The 27823-nt window shown below is 49.1% G+C and overlaps 1 protein-coding gene across 1 annotated transcript in view; it reads left to right on the top strand.

The window, feature by feature from the left end:
* The first annotated feature begins 18035 nt into the window (after positions 1–18035).
* The window catches only part of GSN (gelsolin), a 60422-nt gene continuing 50634 nt past the window's right edge, over positions 18036–27823 (top strand). Inside the window, exon 1 of the mRNA XM_068974156.1 lies at positions 18036–18091. The gene's annotated coding sequence lies outside the window, so the exon portion shown is untranslated. The remainder of the gene's footprint in view (positions 18092–27823) is intronic.

Here is a 27823-nt window from a genome sequence, read left to right on the forward strand (position 1 = left end):
AGCATCAGAATCTTTTCCAATGAGTCAATTCCTCGCATGAGGTGGCCAAAGTACTGGAATTTCAGCTTTAGCATCATTCCTTCCAAAGAAATCCCAGGACTGATCTCCTTCAGAATGGACTGGTTGGATCTCCTTGCAGTCCAAGGGACTCTCAAGAGTCTTCTCCAACACCACAGTTCAAAAGCATCAATTCTTCGGCGCTCAGCCTTCTTCACAGTCCAACTCTCACATCCATACATGACCACAGGAAAAACCATAGCTTTGACTAGATGAACCTTTGTTGGCAAAGTAATGTCCCCGGTTTTAAATATGCTATCTAGGTTGGTCATAACTTTTCTTCCAAGGAGTAAGCATCTTTTATTTTATTTATTTATTTTTTAGTATCTTTTAATTTCGTGGCTGCAGTCACCATCTGCAGTGATTTTGGAGCCCAAAAAAATAAAGTCTGACACTGTTTCCCCTGTACTGGAGGCTAGGGCTTGTGTTTGGCATCTGAAGTGGGCAGTCCTGTGGGCCTGTCTTTAACCTGTGGGCTCTGACCCTAATTCCAGGTCCATAATGTCAGAATTGAATTGAACTGAACTGTAGAACACCCAGCTGGTGTCACAGATTTGTCAGTGTGGGGAAAACACCTCCACATCTGGTGACAAAGTAAAGTTCTTTGTGAGTAGTAAAGAAGAAATAGTGTTTCCCCTTTACACATATACACACACACATTTCAGGGTTGTTACAATGACTCAGACTTTTTTAAAATATGAAACTTGGGAAAAGCCTACAGGTGATATCTGATACAAATCTAGAAGGCTAAGGAAGCAGACATTTAGAGAGAGCAGCTTACCCTTACTAATTAATGTAAATTGATAGCAATGTCTTACCTATTCATTGCTCCAGTCATTGGATTTCTGTGGTGATTGTTTTTTAAAGGTTAGCCTTGACCAGCTCCATTATAATTTTTTTCCAGTAGTATAAGCAGACAGAATCAAGAGAGGAGGCTTATATTTATTTCAAATAGTGAAAGTAACCGCTATCAGTTGTTTGTTTCGGAAAGGTTGTTTGGAATGTCTGTATTTGATCGTTTGTTCACCCTGCCTTCCCGTCAGTTCTGCTCTTACTCATTTAATTCATTCGTTTCTTTATTTATCTCGCATTTCCTGGTCTTCTATTGTATGCCTAGTGCTGTGTTGGGCCCCGGAAGCATAACAGTGAGCAGCACTCGGTGCCTGCCCATGCGGGGTTTGCTGGTAGACCTAGAAACATAAAGGGATAATTATAGCACAGTTTGATCGGTGTCATTTCAATGCAGTTAAATGTGTGTGCAGATGGTCTACACAACCCAGGATGCTGGGCTGGCCACTGTCACAGACAGTAGAGAATTAGAGATTTGGCCTTGCCCTCAAGGAGCTCATAGTCTAGTGAGAAAGACAGTGAACGATTGTTGCTGTTGTTGTTCACTTGCTAAATCACGTCTAACCCTTTGCAACCCCATGGACTGCAACACACCAGGCTCCCCTGTCCTCCCCTCTCTCCTGGAGTTTGCTCAAATTCATGTCCACTGAGTCAGGGAAGCCATCTAACCATCTCATCCTCTGTCGTCCCCTTCTCCTTTTGCCTTCGATCTTTCCCAGCCTCAAGGTATTTTCCAATGAGTCAGCTGTTCGCGTCAGGTGGCCAAAGTATTGGAGCTTCAGCTTCAGCAAAAAAAATGGTAACTAATCCATTACAAATAACTGTCATTTATAAGGGAATTAAGCAAGGTTTGGGGATGAAAACTAATAAGGACAGGGGACTCTGTTTTCGCAGAACGGTCCAGGAAGTATTATGATGGAGGCATTGGAGGGGACTGTGGGAGCAGGGAGGGGCGGCTAGTATACTGGATGCTGGAGGAGCTGGGGAGGGCTTTGCTAAAGAGTTCCTCCCAAGTCAAATCTGAAAAGATAGGGAAGAGTTAAACAGGGGGAGAATGTCAAGATGGGCAATCCTAAGAGAGAGAGAGAGAACTGGGGTAGAAAAGTTTGAAGATGTCAAGATGATGGAAAATCTGGGTCTGCTGGAAGATCAACAGATGATTCAGTGGCAATGGAGTACGGAGTTCAGGTTGGAAGGGTTCAGGTGGGAGGGGACGAGATGGAGCCGCAGTGATAAAGCAAGGTCAGATCATGTGTGGCCACCGAGGCCTGGCTAAAAACGCTTGGAATTTAATGATGATAACACATAGAGCTGAGCAGCCTATGGCCCTGAGCACTTAAAGTTCGCCCAGCTTTCCATGGGTCTCATAAAACCAGACGGTACCGATTGTATTTCATGCCATGATTAAGTTGCGTACTTTAAAAGAGTGTTACAGGTTGCCCACTGAAGATCTGTGTTTTCCTTTTTCATCTCTAGGGAAAGATGAGCTTAAAGGACCTCTCTGGGTAACTCACCTTTGGCTGCTTCAAGTTCGCTCACTCTGAAGGGGGACAGGTAAGACACCTGGAGGCGAAAAGTAAAAAGAGGTTTGGAGTCCCAAAGGGCAGACATGCACACAGATTTTGAAATGGACTCCTGGCAGGCTAGAGCCTTGGAGAATGGCTGTATGAGAAACTGGGCATGGGATGTGTGGTGAACAGCGAGAGCTGGCTGGCTCCTGGGGACCCCCGGCGCCTGCCGGGGAGCTGGGCCTGCAGAGCCGTCCATCCAACGTCAAGGTCAACACAGCATGACCACACCAGGGAGAAAGCAAACTCCAGATCGCCTGCTTGCTGTGGGGGTTAGGAGACCTCTCCCTGCTGGGGTTGCTTTAGCCTTGGAGCTCAGGGGAACACTCTGGAAAGTTCCATCAGCGAAGTATCGTGTTTCTTGTTAACCAGGTATTGCCTTTCTCAAGTTGGTGATTTTGATTTGAGAAAAAAAGAAGTGATCACATTTGTAGATTTGAGTTTTTGAAGACAGTCTTACAAATCACAGCTGTAAAATAAAATAACCTAGAGTAATTTGACCTGAAGTTTCTAACATTTTGAAGGTTGACTAGATCTTACAAGACAGAGGCCCTCTGGCTCTCCCCGGGGCCAGTGCAGTAGAAGGGAGGGCTGGGAGAGCTCCGGGGTTTATAAGTCGGGTGCAATCAGTGGTAAAGAATCCACCTGGCAAGCAGGAGATGAGGATGTGATCACTCATGGACTCGGGCGATCCCCCTCCAGTTCAATCCCTGGGTCGGGATGATCCCCTGGAGAAGGAAATGGCAACCCACTCAGTATTCTTGCCTGGGAAGTCCCATGGACAGAGGAGCCTGGCGGGCTGCAGTCCATGGGGTCACAAAGAGTCGGACACAACTTCAAGACTAAACAGCAACAAGAACATAAGCTTTCTCAGAGGTGGTTAGTTCTATTGTCCCGTTTGCCACTGATACAATGGAGGCTCAAAGGAGTGCTGACTTGCCCCGAATCATCCTGCAAGCTAGGGGTGAGGCAGGGAGTGAACTCAGGTGTTCTAATTCCCTGGGCAAGGCTATTAGGACTTCAGCAAAGCGCCACCACTGCTGAAACAGCAGTGAGAAAGAAGAAAGAGAAGAAGTAAGAGGGAGAGAGAGAGAGGCACAAAAGAACAGGAGGAAGGGAAAGCAGAAGTGGAGGAGCCGGAAAGTGGCGGAACGAGCTCAACCTTTGATGCAAACCTTAACCTAGAGGTGCCCAGTCTCCAGGATTTAGCGCCGAATTAGATCTAATCTGAGGTGACATTGACAGAATAATAATAGAAATAAACTGCACGATAAATCTAATGTGCTTGAATCATCCCCAAGTCATCCTCCCCCACCCTGGTCTGTGGGAAAACTGTCTTCCACGAGATCCATCCTTGTGCCAAAAAGGTTGGGGATGACTGCAGCCAAATCAGCTGTTATGCATGACTTTCTGTTGTGTTTTACTTCCTCTCAGCCCAAAGAAGGTAATGCATTGATGGCCTGCTTGTGTTTCTACCACGACTTGCAACCCAAGATGCAGCCCAGCCTCTGAAAAGCCCATTGTTCCGGGCAGCGATGTTATAACTCTCTGTAAACGGGCAGTCCAGGGCACCCAGCGCTGCCTGCCCCACCCCACTGGTGACCTGCAGGGACAGCTGAATGCCTTCTGGTCCACTGAGCCCAGAGGAGTGGGGCTGGGCTTTCAGAAACAGCAGGGCTGATTCATCGAGAACAAAAGCCAGCTCTTCTGCTAAATCCCTGGCCATCAAGGGCAGCGAGGCAAGCAGGCCCCTGCGCCCCTCTGCAGAAACTCCTTCATCCGGCTACCGCGGTGGGGCTCCATGGCAGGAGAGCCAGCTTCCCGCTGCCCCGTCCTTCAGCCTGGCCTGCTCTCAGACGCCCCTGGGAAGCAGTGGCTTGGGAATGAAATCTGGATTCTCGTCCTGGTCCTGCCATTTCCCAGCGGTGCAATGTAAATGAGGAGCTTCACTTCTCTGAGCCTCAGTTTATCCATCTGTGAACTGGGAGTGAAAATAGTTCCAGCCAGAGGAGCTGCTGTCAGATTTGAAGGAGACAATGCCCAGAACAGGAACCTGCGACGGTTTGTCCTCTTGCCATCTGGCATCATCTTTCATAATTCAGTCCGGTACCTCGCATTCCAGACACATTGGCACAGCTCACCCATCTTAGCTCCTCCACGTCATTACCTGTTCAGTTCAGTTCAGTCGCTCAGTCGTGTTCGACTTTTTGCGACCCCCCAGTTCATCACCATCTCCCAGAGTTCACTCAGACTCGCGTCCATCAAGTCCGTGATGCCATCCAGCCATCTCATCCTCGGTCGTCCCCTTCTCCTCCTGCCCCCAATCCCTCCCAGCATCAGAGTCTTTTCCAATGAGTCAACTCTTCTCATGAGGTGGCCAAAGTACTGGAGTTTCAGCTTCAGCATCATTCCCCAAAGAAATCCCAGGGTTGATCGCCTTCAGAATGGACTGGTTGGATCTCCTTGCAGTCCAGGGGACTCTCAAGAGTCTTCTCCAGCACCACAGTTCAAAAGTATCAATTCTTCAGCACTCAGCCTTCTTCACAGTGCAACTCTCACATCCATACATGACCACAGGAAAAACCATAGCCTTGACTAGATGGACCTTAGTCAGCAAAGTAATGTCTCTGCTTTTGAATATGCTATCTAGGTTGGTCATAACTTTCCTTCCAAGGAGTAAGCGTCTTTTAATTTCATGGCTGCAGTCACCATCTGCAGTGATTTTGCAGCCCCCCAAAAAATAAAGTCTGACACTGTTTCCACTGTTTTCCCATCTATTTCCCATGAAGTGATGGGACTGGATGCCATGATTTTCGTTTTCTGAATGTTGAGCTTTAAGCCAACTTTTTCACTCTCCTCTTTCACTTTCATCAAGAGGCTTTTTAACTCCTCTTCACTTTCTGCCATAAGGGTGGTGTCATCTGCATATCTGAGGTTATTGATGTTTCTCCCAGAAATCTTGATTCCAGCTTGTGTTTCTTCCAGTCTAGCGTTTCTCATGATGTACTCTGCATAGAAGTTAAATAAGCAGGGTGACAATATACAGCCTTGATATACTCCTTTTCCTATTTGGAACCAGTCTGTTGTTCCATGTCCAGTTCTAACTGTTGCTTCCTGGCCTGCATACAGATTTCTCAAGAGGCAGGTCAGGTGGTCTGGTATTCCCATCTCTTTCAGAATTTTCCACAGTTTATTGTGATCCATGCAGTCAAAGGCTTTGGCATAGTCAATGAAGCAGAAATAGATGGATTTCTGGAACTCTCTTGCTTTTTCCATGATCCAGCGGAACGTGGACAGAACGTGGTCCACTGGAGAAGGGAATGGCAAGCCACTTCAGTATTCTTGCCTTGAGAACCCCATGAACAGTATCAAAAGGCAAAATGATAGGATACTGAGAGAGGAACTCCCCAGGGCAGTAGGTGCCCAATATGCTACTGGAGATCAGTGGAGAAATAACTCCAGAAAGAATGAAGGGATGGAACCCAAGCAAAAACAATACCCAGTTGTGCATGTGACTGGTGACCGAAGCAAGATCTGATGCTGTAAAGAGCAATATTGCATAGGAACCTGGAATGTCAGGTCCATGAATCAAGGCAAATTGGAAGTGATCAAACAAGAGATGGCAAGGGTGAACGTCGACATTCTAGGAATCAGCGAACTAAAATGGACTGGAATGGGTGAATTTAACTCAGACGACCATTATATCTACTATTGCAGGCAGGAATCCCTCAGAAGAAATGGAGTAGCCATCACAGTCAACAAGAGTCCGAAATGCAGTACTTGGATGCAGTCTCAAAAACGACAAAATGATCTCTGTTCGTCTCCAAGGCAAACCATCCAATATCACAGTTATCCAAGTCTATGCCCCAACCAGCAACGCTGAAGAAGCTGAAGTTGAACGGTTTTATGAAGACCCACAAGACCTTTTAGAACTAACACCCAAAAAAGATGTCCTTTTCATTCTAGGGGACTGGAATGGAAAAGTAGGAAGTCAAGGAACACCTGCAGTAACAGGCAAATTTGGCCTTGGAGTACAGAATGAAGCAGGGCAAAGACTAATAGAGTTTTGCCAAGAAAATGCACTGGTCATAGCAAACACCCTCTTCCAACAACACAAGAGAAGACTACACATGGACATCATCAGATGGTCAACACCGAAATCAGATTGATTATATTCTATGCAGCCAAAGATGGAGAAGCTCTATACAGTCAGCAAACACAAGACCAGGAGCTGACTGTGGTTCAGATCATGAACTCCTTATTACCAAATTCAGACTTAAATTGAAGAAAGTAGGGAAAACCACTAGACCATTCAGGTATGACCTAAATCAAATCCCTTATGATTATACAGTGGAAGTGAGAAATAGATTTAAGGGCCTAGATCTGATAGATAGAGTGCCTGATGAACTCTGGAATGAGGTTCGTGACATTGTACAGGAGACAGGGATCAAGACCATCCCCATGGGAAAGAAATGCAAAAAAAGCAAAATGGCTGTCTGGGGAGGCCTTACAAATAGCTGTGAAAAGAAGAGAGGTGAAAAGGAAAGATATAAGCATTACCTGTCGGCTTCCCATAATGATACCAGCTTCTGTTTACAGAGCCCCTGCTATGCCCCAGGCCTTGCTGCTAACAGTTAACATGGATAATTTCACTTCATTTTCCCACTACCCTTTGAGGTGGACGGTTAGCAAATAAAGAAGCTGAGGCACAAAGCGGGATATTCCAAGCTCCAGCCCATCTCCTTTGAAGTCTTCTTGGATCCCATCCCCGCCCTGAGCCTCCTCTTTCTTAGTTCCTGTAACACCCTGCTGTAATTGTCCGTTTCCTTGGCCACAGGCCCTGCAAATATTGAGTTATGACTGATTCATCTCTATGCCCATTGCCCAAGGCACAGACAGGGCTTGTACACAGAAAAGCAGTAAGTAGATAATAAATAAGGAAAAAACCCCAAAACATGAACTTCCTGTGTGGGTCCAGAATAAAAGAATACAAAAATAGCACTGTATCAGAGGGTTTTTTTTTTTTTTTGGTTTGTGTGTGTGTGTGTGTGTGTGTGTGGAAGGGGTTTTATGAATTACTTTTTATTTGTATAGCACAGCAGTTTACAATTTTTCTTAAAACAGGCTTACATTTCTTAACTCCAGGTACTTTCCACATAAAGAAATATAAAGCATTATATGAAATGTACAGGCAAGGGCCCAACCTCAGTCCCTAATGTTGTCAAGGTGAAGAGAAAAAAAATCGTGACCATGAATAGGAGGCATGGAAAAGGTTTTATCTTCCCCTTACTTTCACTTTGGCTGTAGAAAGAGCCTGGACTTTGGAGACAGACCTACGTTCAAACCCCAGACAGCCACTCAGCACCTGAATCGGGTTCCTTCCCTTTTCTGAGCCTGTTGTTGTTGTTCAGCCGCTCAGTCGTGTCCGACTCTTTGCAGCCCCGTGGACTGCAGCACGCCAGGCTCCCCTGTCCATCACCAGCTCCCAAAGCTTGCTCAAACTCATGTCCATCGAGTTGGTAATGCCATCCAACCATCGCGTCCTCTGTCTTCCCCTTCTCGAGACTTCTGCCTTCAGTCTTTCCCGGCATCAGGGTCTTTTCTAATGTGCCAGCTCTTCATATCGTATCAGGCGGCCAAAGTACTGGAGCTTCAGTCTCAGCATCAGTCCTTCCAATGAATATTCAGGGTCGACTTCCTTTAGGATGGACTGGTTTGATCTCCTTGGGATTATTCATGAGCCTGTTTATTTATTTGTAATATCGAAGATGATACCTAACTTGGAAGTAGCTGCAAGACTTACTTGAAATAGTAAAGTGACCAATAAGCATTCCAAAAGTGGTGCTTATAATTACAATTCTAGTTTTTGTTGTTGAAAGCGCTACTTACTGTCTTAGGACCAGCTATCTGTAGCTGCAGATGGCAGTGACATGCATGGCAGAAAGAAGGGCATCTGGGTGCTTTTGAAATTTCCTTGAAAATCCAACCTGGGAGGCCGGATGGCGGGGGAATCAGAAGTAGAATCCTCTCTGAAGCTCATGGTGTTCAACATCTTGCTGGCATATATGGGGCACAATTATAGAATCAGGCCTTTTAGAAATTCCAGCGATGTGGGACTGTATAAACTATGGGTTAGGACTGAGCTGACAGTGACCTTACGGCACCCACACTTCTAACTCCTCATTAAAATAGTAAGACACACAGCTTCCTCCTCAAGGCATTCAGAAGACATTAGGGCTGGCAGCTCTTGAGATTCAAAGTGCAGCCCTCTCCTGAGGGCTATAGTCCTTCTGACGCATCCCAACTCACTCTCGTTTCCCTCATTTATCGATTAGTTAATTTAGCAAAAACTTGCTAAGCACCAGCTCTGTGCCAGGCACTGTTTGACACTGAGTATATATTGACAAACCAAGCAAACACACTTCTTCCCTCCACCGAGCGCCCAGCCAGTGAGCAGGAGAGGCTCATAGACAGGCAGTCTCGATGCAGAGACTTGATGGGGGAAACCCAGGCTGCTGCCAAATGCTAAACAGGCTCCTGGGTAGGACTGGGGGTGGGGCAAGTCAGGAAGAGGGGAAGCTCTGGTCTCTATCCCCACCAAGGTTTATTTCAGGTTGCCAGTATGACATCACTGAAGGTGAAACTGGGAAGCGATGGGGAACAGCACACTATTTATAATAGTATTTTCACCATAAATAGCTAAAAACAAACGCCTTAAGAGCTTAGTTGCTTAGTTGCTAAGTTGTATCTGACTCTTCCATGGTTCCATGGACCGTAGCCCGCCATGCTCCTCTGACCAGGGAATTTCCCGGGCAAGAACACTGGAGTGGTTTGGCAGTTCCTTCTCCAGGGGATCTTCCCAACCCAGGGATCGAACCAGCAGGGGACGGAACCCTGGTTTCCTGCAGGGCAGGCAGATTCTTTACCACTGAGCTATCAAGGGAGCCTATAGGTCACAGTAGAGGAACCTAATCAGGCTGTGACAGCTTCCGAGACATTATCACCTGCATGATTTTTTTAATAATAAGCATATAAACATTAATTTTTATTGAAGAGTGTGTTTAACAGCTAGCTGTAAAAGTTCCTGGAAACTTAACAAGCAGCTCTTGTAAGCCAGTTCAGGCTGGCTCCAGCACGCCACCAGAAGCACCCAGGCTGAAGCAAAACAGACTCCTCCCTTTCTCCAGCCTTGGTTTCTCCCAGCCTGCACATCTTCCCTTAGCGAAGGATGCCATCCCATTTCTGCCTCCATTCTTACTCTTCACGGCCTTCCCCCGAGGGAAGCTGTTCACTCTGCCTGGCTTCCCCTCCGTCCACAGGTTACAGTGGGAGCGGCCAGTCTAGGGCGGTTTGACCCCACCACTCTGGCTAGAGTCAGCTGGATAAAGGGTAGGCATCTGACCCAAGTTGGCATGTGGGCCACAGACAACGAGTCCAGCTCACTGCTGGTAAAAGTCATTTTGTGGAAGGCAGAGATTCCTTTCTGATGTGATGCAGAGCAGCGAAGCAGATGGGGAGATCCAAATGACGAAGTGACGGTCCTGGCTGGGTTTCCTTAGCACTCAGGCCATGCTGCCAGTCTGACCCCGAGGTCCGGCTGCATCCCTGCCCTGGGGACTTTGGGACGTTCCAGGATCTCCTGAGAGCACTTCTTCAATTCTTCCTTTGCACAAAATCTCCACCTGGGCTTTGCTTCTAGGAACCTGATGCAAGGCTTTCACTGCTCAAAAAACAGTTGTCTTGGGCTTCCCTGGTGGCTCAGTGGTGAAGAGTCTGCCTGTCAGTGAAGGAAACACAGGTTCAATCCCTGGTCCAGGAAGATCCCTCACGCTGCAGAGCAACTAAGTCCATGTGCCACAGCCACTGAGCCTGAGCTCTCAGAGCCGAGGAGCCGTGGCTCCTGGAGCGGGAGCACCCTAGAGACGGTGCTCCGCAGCCAGAGAAGCCTGCACAGTGGCGGCTCCTGGAACGGGAGCACCCTAGAGACGGTGCTCCGCAGCCAGAGAAGCCTGCACATGAGAAGCCCTCGCGTTGCAAGCAGAGCAAAGCCCAGGCGGCAGCGGAAGGCCCAGCACACTAAACATAAGTAAAATTATATTTGAAAAACTCTTGTCTTAATAAGTTGGCCTTCACACGTGACTGGTCCTCACAGGCCCAGTTAATTAACCATGACTGCTCTGGTCCAAACTGTAGTTCCGCACTCGGGTAGTCTGGCTCGGCGGCGGCGTCCACCCCTAACGCTGCCACCGTGTTTGGAGTGGGCTTGGAGTCCAAATGAAGTCATGAGTGCCAAGTGAGGGCCACCCCTGTGGGTGGGGAAAGGCATTCTCAGAAGAGGGAACGGGCACCTCACGTTGTCTACTGCACGGCCTGGGTGTGGCTTCTGTCTCCCCCAGCCTCACTCCCAGGAAAGAAGTGGTCTTCTGACAAAAGACGTCAAAGTGCTTCCGTGAGAGGAGAATCATGTCAGCGAGAACAAGAAGACATTCACTCTGAAGGTGAGATACGGGGCACACAATCCTACTGACCCCTAGACCGATGGGGTAGTGTACAAAAAGGAGTACAAAAGGAGTCTAGAAAGAAATGAGAAAAAGACAACAAGAGAGGGTGTCTATACATCCACGCCAGGCAGACCTGACCCTGACTGAGGGGTCAGGCCGAGGTACACCCCGATTAGGTGTGACATGCCCGTCGCCCCACTGATGTGCATAGAGCAAAGTGTGGCGGATTTGCTCGGCCCTCTGATGTCGTGTTGGCTGTCTCTACTGCTGTCATAATCATTATTCTAAATTATCCCCAGTGAGAGCCTAGATGAACGGGCTTCTCCAGTACCAAGAGGAGCCATCAGAGGGTTCTGCGGGCAAGCCTCTCTGCATTCTTGGCTTGACTTCTCCGCTTCTACAATGAGGGGTGGGACTAGATGTCCCGGATGTGGCCTTCCTCCCAAAGTCGTATCTTCCAGTTCTCTGGACACACAGATTCAGAGGTTTCTCTCTCTGCCCAAGAAAAGTTGCTGGGGTTGGAAATGACACGTTAGATAATTCCAGGTCATGTGGGTGCCAGGGGCTGTAATCAGAGAGCTGAGAACAGAATAGTCTGTGTTTATGCCTTTCTCCCCAACCTGTCCCACAGGCTGCCTCCAGAAAAAGCAGGCAGGGGTGGAGTGAGAGAGCAGAAGTCCTGCGGTGAGTGGAGGCGCCTTGCTCAGTTCTCCCAGGAGGTGGAATTAGACAGTTTCCCAAGCCAGCCAGAGCAGCAGAGTGTGACCCAGGACGCTAAGCAGAGCGGGGGCCAAGCACCCAGCTGTGCTCGGTGTCACCTGTGTGAACGCAGGAGAGCTGCTTAACCCTCCTGGTGCCCGGGGTTCCTCCTCTGAAAATGGCACCCCTGATGCCTGCCTCGGGTAGGAGAAGGTGCGGGGAGTATGCAGGGAGTGTGCAGGGGAGTGTGTGTGGGGGATGGGGAGTGTGCGGGGGTGTGTGGGGAAGGGGGCAGATCAAGCAGGCAAGGAGGTGAGGATGAAGGTTGGGAGCATTCGGGAAGCCGAGAGCATGGCCCAAGCGCTCAAGAAATGGTTCCTATCATCACTCAGTTCAGTTCAGTTCAGTCGCTCAGTCGTGTCCGGCTCTTTGCGACCCCATGAATTGCAGCACGCCAGGCCTCCTGTGCATCATCAACTCCCGGAGTTCACTCAAACTCATGTCCATCGAGTCAGTGATGCCATCCAGCCATCTCATCCTCTGTCGTCCCCTTTTCCTCCTGCCCCTAATCCCTCCCAGCATCATGGTAGTTTCCAATGAGTCAACTCTTTGCATGAGGTGGCCAAAGTACTGGAGTTTCAGCTTTAGCATCAGTCCTTCCAATGAACACCCAGGACTGATCTCCTTCAGAATGGACTGGTTGGATCTCCTTGCAGTCCAAGGGACTCGCAACAGTCTTCTCCAATGCTACAGTTCAAAAGCATCAGTTCTTCAGAGCTCAGCCTTCTTCACAGTCCAACTCTCACATCCATACATGGCCACAGGAAAAACCATAGCCTTGACTAGATGGACCTTTGTTAGAAAAGTAATGTCTCTGCTTTTCAATATGCTGTCTAGGTTGGTCATAACTTTCTTTCCAAGGAGTAAGCGTCTTTTAATTTCATGGCTGCAATTACCATCTGCAGTGATTTTGGAGCCCAAAAAAATAAAATCTGACACTGTTTCCACATCTATTTCCCATGAAGTAATGGGACCAGATGCCATGATCTTAGTTTTCTGAATGTTGAGCTTTAAGCCAACTTTTTCACTCTCCTCTTTCACTTTCATCAAGAGGCTCTTTAGTTCTTCACTTTCTGCCAAAAGGGTGGTGTCATCTGCATATCTGAGGTTATTGAGATTTCTCCTGGCAATTTTGATTCCAGCCTGTGCTTCTTCCAGCCCAGCATTGCTCATGATGTACTCTGCATAGAATTTAAATAAGCAGTGACAATATACAGCCTTGACTTCCTCCTCTTTCTATTTGGAATCAGTCTGTTGTTCCATGTCCAGTTCTAACTGTTGCTTCCTGACCTGCATACAGGTTTCTCAAGAGGCAGGTCAGGTGGTCTGGTATTCCCATCTCTTTCAGAATTTTCCACAGTTTCTTGTGGAAACTGTTTCCACACAGTCAAAGGCTTTGGCATAGTCAGTAAAGCAGAAACAGATATTTTTCTGGAACTCTCTTGTTTTTTCCATGATCCAGTGGATGTTGGCAATTTGATCTCTAGTTCCTCTGCCTTTTCTAAAACCAGCTTGAACATTAGGAAGTTCAAGGTTCACGTATTGCTGAAGCCTGGCTCGGAGAATTTTGAGCATTACTTTACTAGTGTGTGAGATGAGTGCAATTGTGCAGTAGTTTGAGCATTCTTTGGCATTGCCTTTCTTTGGGATTAGAATGAAAAGTGACCTTTTTCAGTCCTTTGGCCCCTGCTGAGTTTTCCAAATTTGCTGGTATATTGAGTGCAGCACTTTCACAGCATCATCTTTTAAGACTTGAAATAGCTCAACTGGAATTCCATCACCTCCACCAGCTTTGTTCGTAGTGATGTGTTCTAAGGCCCACTTGACTTCACATTCCAGAATGTCTGGCTCTAGATGAGTGATCACACCATCGTGATCATCTTGGTTGTGAAGATCTTTTTTGTACAGTTGTCCTGTGTATTCTTGCCACCTCTTCTTAATATCTTCTGCTTCTGTTAGGCCCATACCATTTCTGTCCTTTATCGAGCCCATCTTTACATGAAATGTTCCCTTGGTATCTCTAATTTTCTTGAAGAGATCTCTAGTCTTTCCCATTCGGTTGTTTTCCTCTATTTCTTCGCATTGATCGCTGAGGAAGGCTTTCTTCTCTCTTCTTGCTATTCTTTGGAACTCTGCATTCAGATGCTTATATCTTTCCTTTTCACTTCTCTTCTTTTCACAGCTATTTGTAAGGCCTCCTCAGAGAGGCATTTTGCTTTTTTTGTGTTTCTTTTCCATGGGAATGGTCTTGATCCTTGCCTCCTGTACAATGTCATGAACCTCTATCCATAGTTCATCAGGCACTATATCAATCAGATCTAGTCCCTTAAATCTATTTCTCACTTCCACTGTATAATCATAAGGGATTTTATTTCGGTCATACCTGACAGAATGTGGTCCACTGGAGAAGGGAATGGTAAACCACTTCAGTATTCTTGCCTTGAGAACCTCATGAACAGTATGAAAAGGCAAAATGATAGGATACTGAGAGAGGAACTCCCCAGGTCAGTAGGTGCCCAATATGCTACTGGAGATCAGTGGAGAAATAACTCCAGAAACAATGAAGGGATGGAGCCAAAGCAACAATAATACCCAGTTGTGGATGTGACTGGTGATAGAAGCAAGGTCAGATGCTGTAAAGAGCAATATTGCATAGGAACCTGGAATGTCAGGTCCATGAATCAAGGCAAATTGGAAGTGGTCAAACAGGAGATGGCAAGAGAGAATGTCGACATTCTCGGAATCAGCGAACTAAAATGGACTGGAATGGGTGAATTTAACTCAGATGACCATTATATCTACTACTGTGGGCAGGAATCCCTGAGAAGAAATGGAGTAGCCATCATGGTCAACAAAAGAGTCCGAAATACAGTACTTGGATGCAATCTCAAAAATGACAGAATGATCTCTGTTCGTTTCCAAGACAAACCATTCAGTATCACAGTAATCCACGCCTATGCCCCAACCAGTAACACTGAAGAAGCTGAATTTGAATGGTTCTATGAAGACCTACAAGGCCTTTTAGAACTAACACCCCCAAAAAATGTCCTTTTCATTATAGGGGACTGGAATGCAAAAGTAGGAAGTCAAGAAACACCTGGAGTAACAGGCAAATTTGGCCTTGGAATATGGAATGAAGCAGGGCAAAGACTAATGGAGTTTTGCCAAGAAAATGCACTGGTCATAGCAAACACCCTCTTCCAACAACACAAGAGAAGACTCTACACATGGACATCACCAGATGGCCAACACCAAAATCAGATTGATTATATTCTATGCAGCCAAAGATGGAGAAGCTCTATACAGTCAACAGAAACAAGACCAGGAGCTGACTGTGGCTCAGATCAAGAACTCCTTATTACCAAATTCAGACTTAAATTGAAGAAAGTAGGGAAAACCACTAGACCATTCAGGTATGACCTAAATCAGATCCCTGTCATCACTAGAGATGTAGAAAACGGTTGTGGAAGGAGAAGAACCTGGCTGGGAATCTCCAGGTCCTGTGGCTTCCCTGGCTGAAACTAGGAAAAACCAGGAAGAGATCAAATTGCCAATATCCGCTGGATCATGGAAAAAGCAAGAGAGTTCCAGAAAAACATCTATTTCTGCTTTATTGACTATGCCAAAGCCTTTGACTGTGTGGATCACAATAAACTGTGGAAAATTCTAAAAGAGATGGGAATGCAGGCCAGGAAGCAACAGTTAGAACTGGACATGGAACAACAGACTGGTGGAGAAACATCAATAAGCTCAGATATGCAGATGACACCACCCTTATGGCAGAAAGTGAAGAGGAGCTAAAAAGCCTCTTGATGAAAGTGAAACAGGTTAGTGAAAAAGTTGGCTTAAAGCTCAACATTTAGAAAACTAAGATCATGGCATCCGGTCCCATCACTCCATGGGAAATAGATGGAGAAACAGTGGAAACAGTGTCAGACTTTATTTTGGGGGGCTCCAAAATCACTGCAGATGGTGACTGCAGCCATGAAATTAAAAGACGCTTACTCCTTGGAAGAAAAGTTATGACCAACCTAGATAGCATATTCAAAAGCAGAAACATTACTTTGCCGACTAAGGTCCATTTGTCAAGGCTATGGTTTTTCCAGTAGTCATGTGTGGATGTGAGAGTTGGACTGTGAAGAAGGCTGAGAGCCGAAGAATTGATGCTGTGGTGTTGGAGAAGACTCTTGTGCATCCCTTGGACTGCAAGGAGATCCAACCAGTCCATTCTGAGGGAGATCAGCCCTGGGATTTCTTTGGAAGGAATGATGCTGAAGCTGAAACTCCAGTACTTTGGCCACCTCATGCAAAGAGTTGACTCATTGGAAAAGACTTTGATGCTGGGAGGGATTGGGGGCAGGAGGAGAAGGGGACGACCGAGGATGAGATGGCTGGATGGCATCACTGACTCAATGGACGTGAGTCTGAGTGAACTCCGGGAGATGGTGATGGACAGGGAGGCCTGGCGTGCTGCGATTCACGGGGTCTCAAAGAGTGGGACATGACTGAGTGACTGAACTGAACTGAGTGCTGTGCTCTTAGCCTCTTTGCTACTTAAATAACACCAGATTTTCTGTCTGATTCCAAGCACCCAGCAGTTATTGACTTCGTATATTTTCTCTTGTGCTGGAGGGAGATTTACTCAGCTGAACATGGGGCTGCTCCCAGCACCTAGGCTGAGAATGGACACCTCAGTCCTCTGGTCTCATCTCTTGTAATGTGGGTCTCCCAGCTTGGAGTCACAGAGCAGCTGCAGGAGACGGGGAACTCTCACATGCACCAAGACTGTTAGAGGCTGTTCTCTGCCCTGCTGCTGCTGCTAAGTTGCTTCAGTCAAGTCCGACTCTCAGCGACCCCATGGACTGCAGCCTGCCAGGCTCCTCCATCCATGGGATTTTCCAGGCAAGTGTACTGGAGTGGGGTGCCATTGCCTTCTCCAGTTCTACGCCCTGCTCCACTGTGAATGCATGCCTGCTCAGTCGCTCAGTCGTGTCTGACTCTTGTGACTCCATGGACTGGGGCCTGCCTGGCTCCTCTGTGCATCGGATTTTCCCTGCAAGAATGCTGGAGCGGGGTGCCATTCCCTTCTCCAGGGGATCTTCCCCACCCAGGGATCAAATCTGTGTCTCTTATGTCTCCTGCATTGGCAGGTGGATTCTTTACCACTGCACCACCTGGGAATCCCTTATCCTTCCTAAATGGCTCTCTCTCAAATGCAAGAGATGCTATTACGATAAATAAAATACTACATTTGTTTAGAAGTGACCTTGCATTCATCTTTTTGACAATGTGGATTTGCTCTGTCACCTAAAATAAAATCTTCCATCACAGTAATACCACCTTCCCTGGTGGCTCAGACGGTAAAGCATCTGTCTACAATGCGGGAGACCTGGGTTTGATCCCTGGGTCAGGAAGATTCCCTGGAGAAGGAAATGGCAACCCACTCCAGTACTCTTGCCTAGAAAACCCCATGGACGAAGGAGCCTGGTGTCCATGGGGTCCCAAAGAGTCGGACACGACTGAGCGACTTCACTTCACATCGCACTAATAAAACCTTCCATTTACAGAGAACTCACAGTACTTGATATGGTGTTAAGAGACTTTCTTTCATTAAGTCTTCTCAACAGACGCATGAAGACGAAATTATGATGCCCATTTTACAGATAAGGAAATTGACACTTTGGTACCTTAGGTCACTTGCCGAACGTTTCAGGACTAGGAGGTCAGGGGGTCAAGCCCAGGTGGTCTGACTCCAAAGCCCCAGCTTAACATTTTAAGGACAGGGCTGCGCTTTGGGGTTTCGTGTATTTCCCGTTCTTGAAGGCAACCGGGACTCATTCTGCCCCTTTGTTCCCTTCAGGGTCTCTCGCTGCTGCCCACCCTCCTCTTCTGCTTTTGTGGACTGCCCAGGTCATCCTCTGAGGGTTTTGCCTCCTGGAGCCCGACCGCCCCCGGAGCTGAATCTCACCCCGCAGGCTGCCCATCCGAACGGAGCTCTTTGGCCCCAGCCCAGCTCCAGGCGCCCCCCGAGTCTCCTCCCCTCTCCCCGGGCTCCTGTCGAGCCCCCCGCGGCGCTCCGGGCCTCAGTTTCCTCCCGTGCCAAGCAAGGACCTCGATCCTTTCCTTAGGCAAACGGCACACCGAGGCGGGTCCGGAGCCGGAGTCGCCGTCCTCCCGGCCGCCTGTGGGCGGGGCCGGCGCTCCTCCCCGCCCCGCCCGGCGGCCCCGCCCCGAGGGCGGCCCCCGCCCGCGCCCTGCCCGCCCCGCCCCGCGCCCGCGGCGCCCCAGCCGCGCCGCCCGGAGCCAGCGGAGCACAGCTGGACCCAGCAGCCGCCGTCGCCAGCGCCGCAGCCGCAGGTAGGCGAGGGCGGCGACCACGACCCCGGGGCGCCCGGGGATCCCGGGCTTCTGGGTCCTTTCTCCCTCCTCGCGCGGGCCGAGCTCGCCCGCGCCTGGAGCTCGGCCCAGCAGCCGGGGCATCGCGGAAAAAGGGCCCCCCACCTTGCGGGTCTTCCGGGGGCCGGGGAGAGTTGGGGGGCTCGGGTGGGGAGTGAGGGGGTTCAGGCCTCCACCCACAGGCCCCGTGGTGCACTCGAGCTGACTTTGGCCCACTTCGCGCCGGTGGGGTGCGTGGGCCCGGGGGGTGGTCCCCGGCTTGCAGCGGTCTGGGCGGCGGCTCCGCCGGGGAGTCTGCCTCGCGCATCTCCAGGATTAATGCCTTTGCCTGCGCTCCCCTGCAGATGAGGAGCCCCCCACCCCCACCTCCTTCCGGGCCCAGGACTGTTAGAAAGTTCTTCCTCTTACTGGTCTGGAATGGGCTGGCCTCTGCTACCTGTAGGCGCTGTCCGTCCCTCCGCCCTGCAGAGCGCCGGCCCTTCCCTGACTCACACGGAAACTTCTCCGAGGTGACCACAGGGATTGGAACCAGACTTTCTCCCTGGGCCCCCATCTCTGCTTGGGTCCAGACGCCTCAGAATCTGATAACTGCGTGTCCCCTGGCCCGGCGCAGCCCGGCTGCTCTCGGCAGTGGCCGAAAGCAAGGCCCCGGGCCGAGGAGGCTGGCGGGGCTGCAGGGAGCTTCGCTTCAGACACCCAGCCACCTCCCTTTATTCCGCCCTCACATCTAACTCAAAACAGGGAGGACAGCTTTATGACACTCGGAACTCAGGAGAGCCGGGGACAATCAGGGTGCCGTGGAGGTGACTGCTTTTCGGCTGTGTCTGGAAGCCAGGGCCTCTGGGGACTTTTCTGAGGCTAACCCTGCGGGTCCTGCTCTCCCAGGACCGTGTTTCTGACCAGAAACACGCTTCACAGTGACAGCTTGATGGACTCTCACCAGCCTGGTGCCACAGTGGAGAAGCTGCTGGGCCCTGAGAGTTGGTGAGCGGCTGATACGCAGTGAGGAAGGGGCAGGCCTGGGCCCCAGTGCCGCTCACACTTGGCTGACTTCCAGCTCCTGGGGCTTTAGACTCTTCTTGAGCCTCGAGTTCCATTCACTAAGAAACTGAGCACTGCACACACTCACACGCACACACACACACACACACACACACCCCACACACCCACATCCTCACACACCCCCACACACACACCCCCACACACACACACACACACAGCCCTACACCCCCACACACAAACCCCACACCCCCCACACACACCCCCCCCACACACACACCCACACACATGCACACAGACACACACACCCCACACCCACACACCCACACACCCCCCCCACACACACCCCACACCCCCCACACACACCCCCCCACACACACACCCACACCCCCCACATGCACACAGACACACACCCCCCCCACACCCACACACACACCCACACAAACACACACACCCCCCACACACACCCTCACACCCACACCCACATCCCACACACACATCCTCACACACACATCCTCACACACCCACACACACACCCACCCACAACCACCCACACACGCACCCATACCCCCCCACACCCCCACCCCCCACACACACCCCCCCACACACACACACACCCCACCCCCCCACCCCCCACACACACCCCCCACACACACACAGACACACACACACCCCTCCAAGACACACTCACACTCTGGAGTGCTGGTTGGCGTTTCTTGGGGATGTTAATTAAGGGGAAGAGGCCTGGAAAGGAGGAGGAAGGTTGGGAGGGGGAACTGTCAGCTTCCAGTTCCAGTTCCCCTGAAACTCCGTTTTCCTTTGTGGGGCCTCACTATTTATAAATGCCAGGGAAATCATAAACAGCCGGGGGAGCTTGAATTGGCCCCCGGGTGAGTTTCGCAGCAAAAAAGGTTACCGTGTGAATCAGGGAAAGGAACTTTACTCCAGAATTTTCCATAGTCTGTTTTGTTGGGGACTGACATGAATTTGGAAAAGCAGGCGTCTCCCAGGAGGGGTTTCCGTCCTCCCTTCTCCCTTGATTCAGCGCTCTCCAGGGCCCGTGCTCAGTGTCTGGCCCTGTGAGGGCCCAGGAGCCTTGAGGAAGGCAAAGATATTTGTCCTCAAGATGCTTCTCATCTATAGTGGTCGAAACAAAGCTGCAATACTGAGAATTAACTTCAGCCTATAAAGGGGTGGCTAAGTCTGTTCGGGCCACCCAAACCTCAGAAATGAGTAAAAGTTTCCCAGGAGATAAGGCGATGGGCAGTAAGACATGTGAGAAGCAGGCACAGCTCGTGCAAAGGCACTGAGGCTTTCTGAGCACTCCGCAGGGTGAGGACGCGGATGAGGGAAAGGTGGATGGGCCGGGAGTTGAGACTGCAAATCAAGAGGGAAAGGGAAGGAAAGGAAAGTGAAGGCGCTCAGTCGTGTCCGACTCTTTGCGACCCCATGGGCTGTAGGCTACCAGGCTCCTCTGTCCATGGGATTTTCCAGGCAAGAGTACTGGAGTGGGGTGCCATTTCCTTCTCCAGCGGATCTCCCTGACCCAGGGATGGAACCCGGGTCTCCCGCATTGTAGACAGACGCTTTACCGTCTGAGCCACCAGGGAAGTCCAGAATCAAGAAATCATAAACTAAGATCGTAAACTAAGGGCTCGGATTTTAGCCTGAGGGCAGTGATCAAAAGTCTTAGTAATCCGGCGGCTGATTGTAGCAGATGCTTTGGAAGGGGCTGCCCTGGTGACTCAGACAATAAAGCGTCTGCCTGCAGTGCGGGAGGCCCGGGTTTGATCCCTGGGTTGGGGAGATCCCCTGGAGAAGGAAATGGCAACCCACTCCAGTACTCTTGCCTGGAAAATTCCATGGACTGAGAGGCTCCTCAGAGCCTGGTAGGCTACAGTCCATGGCATCGCAAAGAGTCGGACACGACTGAGAGACTTCACTTTACTTCACACTGAAGGTACAGGGATTCCTTAGAATCTGGATGGTCAAGTGAAAGAGAGTGCAGGTCTGAACCAGACCAGTGGCCACGGGATAGACCAGAGTGGCAGGTTCTGGAATCCCAGCGGAAGAACCCGTCAGAACTGGCAGCAAATTTTATCTAAAAGCAAGCAGTGGGCTTGTAGCTATTGGACAAGGTTGCCAAGTTATTCTGAGATTTTCAGTATTGAGTTTTACTTTTAAAGCAAAGAAATATTGTTAAAGAGTCAAGCCTTGCTGTATGACAAGGGAGGTCAGATCTGGGGCTCTGTGACAACCTGGAGGAGTGGGATGGGGTGGGAGGTGGAAGGGAAGTTCTGGAGGGAGGGGCATGCGTGTACCTATGGGTGATACATGCTGATGTATGGCAAAAAAACAACACAATATTGTAAAGCAGTTATCCTCCAATTGAAAATAAACTCTAAAAAAAAATTCAAGCCAAGATTCAACAGTAGAGTAAGCCTCAGCCCTCTAACCCCCTTCTTGCCCCAGAGGTGGCCCCTGTTAACAGCTGTGTGTGCAGTTCTGCAGAACTGTCACAAGCAAGAGCTGAAGACTGGATGCCTTCACGCTTCTTAGCTACCCAGTGCCAAAGGGTCACTTCTCCCCACTTCGTGTCGGCCTTTTGGGTCTCTGATGAGAAGCTGTCAGGTCACAGAGATGATTTCTGCATAGTCTGTCATCCCTTGCTGGGCACTGGTCTCTGGTTTTCTTCAAGGGAACTTTACAGCCCATATCTACAGTCTCTGAGTGTGTATATTAGTTATTAGAGATGGCAGAACTGAGAGAAGTTAGATGCACTGACTTAGGAGCGGAGCTGTAATCTGAGTTTTTTTGAGTGACTCTGGGCAAGTCCTGGCTCACAGGGCCTCAGTGTCCTCTGTGAAATGGGGAGATGTTGGTCTCCATGATAAAAAGCTACCTTTTAGTAAACCAAGCGCTGGGGCATTAATTACTTTGTTGCTTCTTCACAATCATGTCTCTGAGTTAGGTCCTGTTATCTGCTTCTATAGAGGAGGTAACTGAGGCTCAGAGGGGCTAAGGAATGTACTTTGGCTTATGAGGCAGTCAGGTGTCAGTGCTAGGATTCCAGAGGTCTGACTGAGGGCTGTAGCTCTTAATCACTGCCTTAAATATTCTACCGGTGAAGCCGTCTAGTGCTGACATTATGAGAACTGCTGGAGTTTTGCTGGGGCTGTGAGGTGGGGTGCTAATCCGTATGCATGGCGTGGGGAGTTAAGGCCTGGAGGGGCCTCTCGGGACTGTTAGTTCAGTTTAGTCGCTCAGCTGTGTCCGACTCTTTGCGACTCCATGAACTGCAGCACGCCAGGCCTCCCTGTCCATCACCAACTACTGGAGTCCACCCAAACCCATGTCCATCGAGTCAGTGATGCCATCCAACCATCTCATCCTCTGTCGTCCCCTTCTCCTCCTGCCCTCAATCTTTCCCAGCATCAGGGTCTTTTCCAATGAGTCAGCTCTTCTCATGAGGTGGCCAAAGTATTGGAGTTTCAGCTTCAGCATCAGTCCTTCCAATGAACACCCAGGACTGTTCTCCTTTAGGATGGACTGGTTGGATTGCCCTGCAGTCCAAGGGACTCTCCAAACTCACACTTTTCTGTACTATCTACAGGACTCATCTCTCCTCCATTTCAGGAAATCCAGGCTCTGAGAGGACAAAGACTCGCCCAGGTTCACGCAGAGAGTTAGCTGGGGGCCCAGCCTCCTTTCACGGTTGGATTCGCTGCTCAGGAAAGCTTTCTGAGCAAGCCAGGAAGAATGGGCAGCATCTCTCTCCCTGCCCCACCCCTCCCCATGGTTATTTCCTGAGAAAATGCTGGCAGAAGCAAGGAAAACCTGGTCCCAGGAGCTATGTGCTTTGTAGGGGAGGGAAAGAAAGAGACCAGTGTTCAGGCAGCTGGGGGATGTTAAGTAAAAATATCTCCTCCCTTTCAACCGAGTGGGCGTGTGTCATATTTCAGCCTGATGTGGTCTGTGAGTTTGGAGACCGCAGGCAGGCTGGGTTCCTGCTGCTCTCTGGCTTTTCCTCCCCACCCCCAACCCCCTGCTGTCGCTGACTGCTCTCCCCTGCCCTGCCCAGGACCGCATCAGCAATTTAAGGGCAGGGCGGAGAGCAGCGGTGGGTGTGATGGGCAAGGCTGGGCAGCAGAAGGCCTGGGCTGGAGTTCTGGTTTCGCCACTTGGCAAAATACTGGGTGACTTGAGCTAGTCCATGCCTTCCGCTGGCCCCGTGTCCCCCTGGCGTTAGGCGGGTGGACAGAATAATGTCACGGCCTCCTAGTTCCGGCGGCCTCTGAGCCAGGGGGCTTTGTGCTCACTGCAGGGACATGGGGACCACGTGTCTCTAAGCATGAAGTGAGCCCACAGCAGTCACCCTTGTTTGAGTGACTTGCACCAGCATCAGCTGGAGATTCGGCTACTGTTCATAAATTGGGTCTTTGTGGATTCAGTTGGTTGCCCATTTTGCAGATAAGGCAGTTGAGGCCTAGGATTCCTGCGTGTATCCCATTCCCTGCTCTACAGGCAGTAAGGGTGAGGACCCCTGTCGGTGGCATTCTTACTGTCTGTGTTCTCTTTTCATCTTTACCACCTTGTTTAATCTTTTTAACAGTTCTACTAGGGAGGAGATATTTACTCCATTTTACAGATAAGGAAACTGAGGCTCAGCCCAGAGAAATGAAATGCCTTCCTTTCTCTTTTTTGAGCCTCACAGTAGCCCTGAGGTTGTTATGGGCCCCATTTTACAGATGAGGAAACTGAGGTCTGGAGATGTGAGCGCTCATGCCCAGGGTCCCCAGGCCCCCCATCCTGCTGCTTCCTGGTGCCTTGCGGTTCTGTCTCAGGGCAGTTCTGTCTCTGCACCTCTTGCATTCGATGCTTGGACTCGGGATTAACAGTTTTCTTCATTGGCGGCAACGTGTCCCTAAAACGTGCTCTTCCCAAGGGGGACTCCAGAGGCAGTCTGAGCCATGGAGCTTCTCAGGGAGCTGGGATGAAGGTTCCGCACCGGTGGGAGTGGATTTATTTGTTCTGCTGAACTGGTTAAGCAAACAGCCTTCTTTCCAACTTCAGCAAGGATATCGTTTGATCCCAGCTTATTTGTCAAACAAAGAATATATATATATGGTCTATGTGAGCCTGCAGGGCGGGGCTTGGCCCTGAGCTTTCCTTCTGTAGTGGCTGTGGCGGGGCTGGGCTCTTGGTGGGTACTCAGTAAATGCTGGTTAATTTTGGAGGAGTGGCAGAGTGGCGTGGGTGGGATACCCATAGGATATGTCTTTTTTTTCCCCCCTTCTCCAGTGACTTTTTTTCCTTTTTATAAAAACATAGTAACTATGATAGAAAATGTAGAAAATAAAAATAGTATAAAAAATAAGAACTGTCCATAATTCTGCCAACACAAGATAATCAGTATTAACATTTGGGTGCATTTCCTTCCTAATATTTTCAGCACATTTTCTTTTACTCCTGACAGAACTGTGGTCATACCACATTTGTAATTTTCTATTCTGACTTTTTGCATTTTTTCCCAAATGTTATAGCATAAATATTTTTTCATGTTATTTAGTACTCTAAATTTAATTTTTAAAGAGTTTTAAAAGTATATCTAAGTGGATAAATGCATGTTTATCTAAAATCTTTCGTTCTAATAGTCTGGGGGATTAAAGAAAATAATGAATTTTATTTGTAAAAAAAATTTTCACATTTTTATTATTAAAATGATAAATGCTGACCTGATTTTTTTGTTATTCTCTATTATTGTATCTGTGATGTGAGTGATTCACTTCACATCTTCTGTTATTAGGCATTCAGGCTGCAGATAAACAGTGTTGCAATGAACATTCTAGCACATAAATTATTCCTCTCTCATTGTTTTCTAAAACAGAGCCCAGGAAATGGAGTTGTTGATTCAAAAACGACAAATTTACAGCTTTTGCTACATTTTGCCAAATTTCCACCCTTGAAAGGTTGTAGCAGTTCGTATTTCCACCAGCCTTTCTTTGGGGAACATCTGAGGCTGGTTATCAAAAGCCTAACTGTGCTGTTAGAAGGCTTGGGGACCATTCTTCTGGAACATTTTTTCATTTAGCAAATACAGGCATAACTCAGAGATATTGAGGTTTCCATTCCGGATCACCACAGTAAAGTGAATATCACGATAAAGCAAGTCATACAAAATTTCTGGTTCTCCAGCACACGTGAAAGCCATGTGGACACTGCGCTGTGGCCTGCAACAGCATTCCGTCTCAAAAACAAGGTACATACCTTAATGCAAAAACACTTCATTGCTAAAAGCTACCCATCGTCCGAGCCTTCAGCTAGTCGTAGAGGTAACAGCATAGATGACCGATGACCAATCACCATAACAAATGCAATAATCATGGACAAGTTTAAACAAACTATGGCGAGAGTTCCCAAAATGTGATCCAGAAACATAGAGTAAGCAAATGCTATTGGAAACATGATGTCACAAGAGCATTTGCTCAAAGATAGCCACAGACCTTCAGTTTGTGAAAAATGTAGTCTCTGTGAAGCACAGTAAACTGAAGGCCAGCAAGAGCTTCACCTGTAGATTTGCACCGTTCGGCATCAGCAAGCGCTGGTGATTAAGATCCCGGGCAGCAGAGGCAGGGAGAAGCTGGTTCGCACTCCAGTCTCTGCTTTGCACTCGCCACAAGACCTGAGCTTCGGCCCGGTCACTGTGCTGCCTCCGTGCTTAGGATTAAGTACTTGCCTTTGTGTTTCCAGACTTCAATGTGACTGAGGTCACCCTCTGCTGAAGGCCCGTCTCCTGACTGCCTCCTCACCTAGAAACCCTTTCCAGATTCCGACCCTTACAGTTAGACCTCAGAAGCTGCCTGGCCCCACCTCCTCACTTCGTGGCCAGGAATACTCAGACCCAGAGAGAGCGAGTGCATTTCCTAAAGCTCAAAGTAGGTTCTCTGATTGCTGGTCCACCACTTGTGAGATTTCAAAGTACTCATCTGAACCAAAATGATTTCAGTGAGCATAAAGCCCAAGGCCTGGGAAGATTAAGGAGCTCGGCCGTGGTCAGACCCCGAGCCTGTCCTGGCAGTGTGGTCCTGGGAAAGTCATTTTCCTTTTTAGCCAGTTTGCCCTACTGTGAATTGAAGCCTGCCACCTTCTCTTGTCCACCTGGTTACTTTTCCACCAGTTGAAGGCTTGATTTCGAGACTCGGTGGCAGGTCTTGGTCTCTTGAGTGTGCGTCCTGAAGCGGGGTGTTTTTTGAGGTCACTGGTGGCGCTAGTGTTAAAGAATCTGCCTGCCAATGTAGGAGACGTAAGAGACCCAGGTTTGATCCCTGGGTAGGGAAGGTCCCTTGGAGGAGGAAATGGCAACCCACTTTAGTATTTTTGCTGGGAGAATACCTTGGATAGAGGAGGCTGGTGGGCTACAGTCCCTGGGGTCACAAAGTGCAGGCATGAGGGCAGAGACTTATTTTTTCACAACACCGAAAAAGATGCCTTTGGACCCTTTCTCTCCTCAGGGGAAGGGTTTTGTCAACATTGTTGCGATTGGACGTAAGAGACCTTTTAGAGCATCTCAAACTTACCGTGCTCCCAAATCACCTGGGAATTTTGTGAAAATGCAGATTCTGGCTCAGTATGTCTGGAGTGGGGCGTGACAGTGCTTTTTTTTTTTTTTTTTTTGGTCAACATGTGGCATCTTCCCTAACCAGGGATGGAACCCGTGCCCCCTACATTGGGAGCACAGAGTTCTAACCACTGAACCACCAGGGAGTCCCCGTCTGCACTTCTAATGCCCTCCCGGCTAATGCAGATGCTGCGGGCCCAGGGACCACACCTGGCATGCGTGTGCGCGTGCGCTCAGTTATACCCGACTCTGCAGTCCCGTGGACTGTAGCCCGCCAGACGACTCTGTCAATGGAATTTTCCAGGCAAGAATACTGGATCGGGTTGCCATTACCTTCTCTTGGGAATCTTCCCGACCCAGAGATCGAACCCATGACTCTTGTGTCTCCTGCGTTCACAGGTGGGTTCTTTACCAGCTGGGCCACCAGGGACGCCTAGTAAGATTCTAAATCCTTCGTTCAAGGCCCAGACTAGAGCCCAGAACTCTTGATATCTTATCCTCGAGGTTCTTTCTACCCGTTGTATTTGCTTCTGTCCTCTCATAGCACTAAGCTGAACTGTATTTGGCCCGCAGTTATGTTTCTGGAATCTCAACAGCCCTTGACTTATTTTGCTGCCTAATTTCAGATCAAGGCAGGGCTCTTTAGGAGAGAATGAGTCAGTAGGATGCCATCTGAAGGGGGAGAAATACAGCTGAAGGGCCTAGCGTTTGGCATAAAACATTTCCACCAGAAGTTTTTATACTTAAGGTTTTAAGTATTATCCTCTTACAGCTGTAGGCTGCAAACTACAGCCCTGGGGAAGCCCCAGCCTGTTTTTGTATGCCTCCAAGCTAAAAATAGTTTTTACATTTTTAAAATATTGTAAAAAAGAAAATCCGAAACTGAACAAGGAAGAATATGCAACAGGGTGTGTGGCTGCAAAGCTTAAACTACTTCCTATCTGGCTGTTTTCTCTCTCTCTCTTTAAAAATGTTGGCCATGTCACATGGACGTGGGACCTTCGTTCCCTGACTAGGGATCGAACCTGTGCCGCTGCAGTGAGAGTACAAAGTCCTAACCACTGGACCCCCCCCAG

This window comes from Capricornis sumatraensis, chromosome 6, assembly GCF_032405125.1.
Source record: "Capricornis sumatraensis isolate serow.1 chromosome 6, serow.2, whole genome shotgun sequence".
Taxonomy (NCBI): Eukaryota; Metazoa; Chordata; class Mammalia; order Artiodactyla; family Bovidae; genus Capricornis; species Capricornis sumatraensis.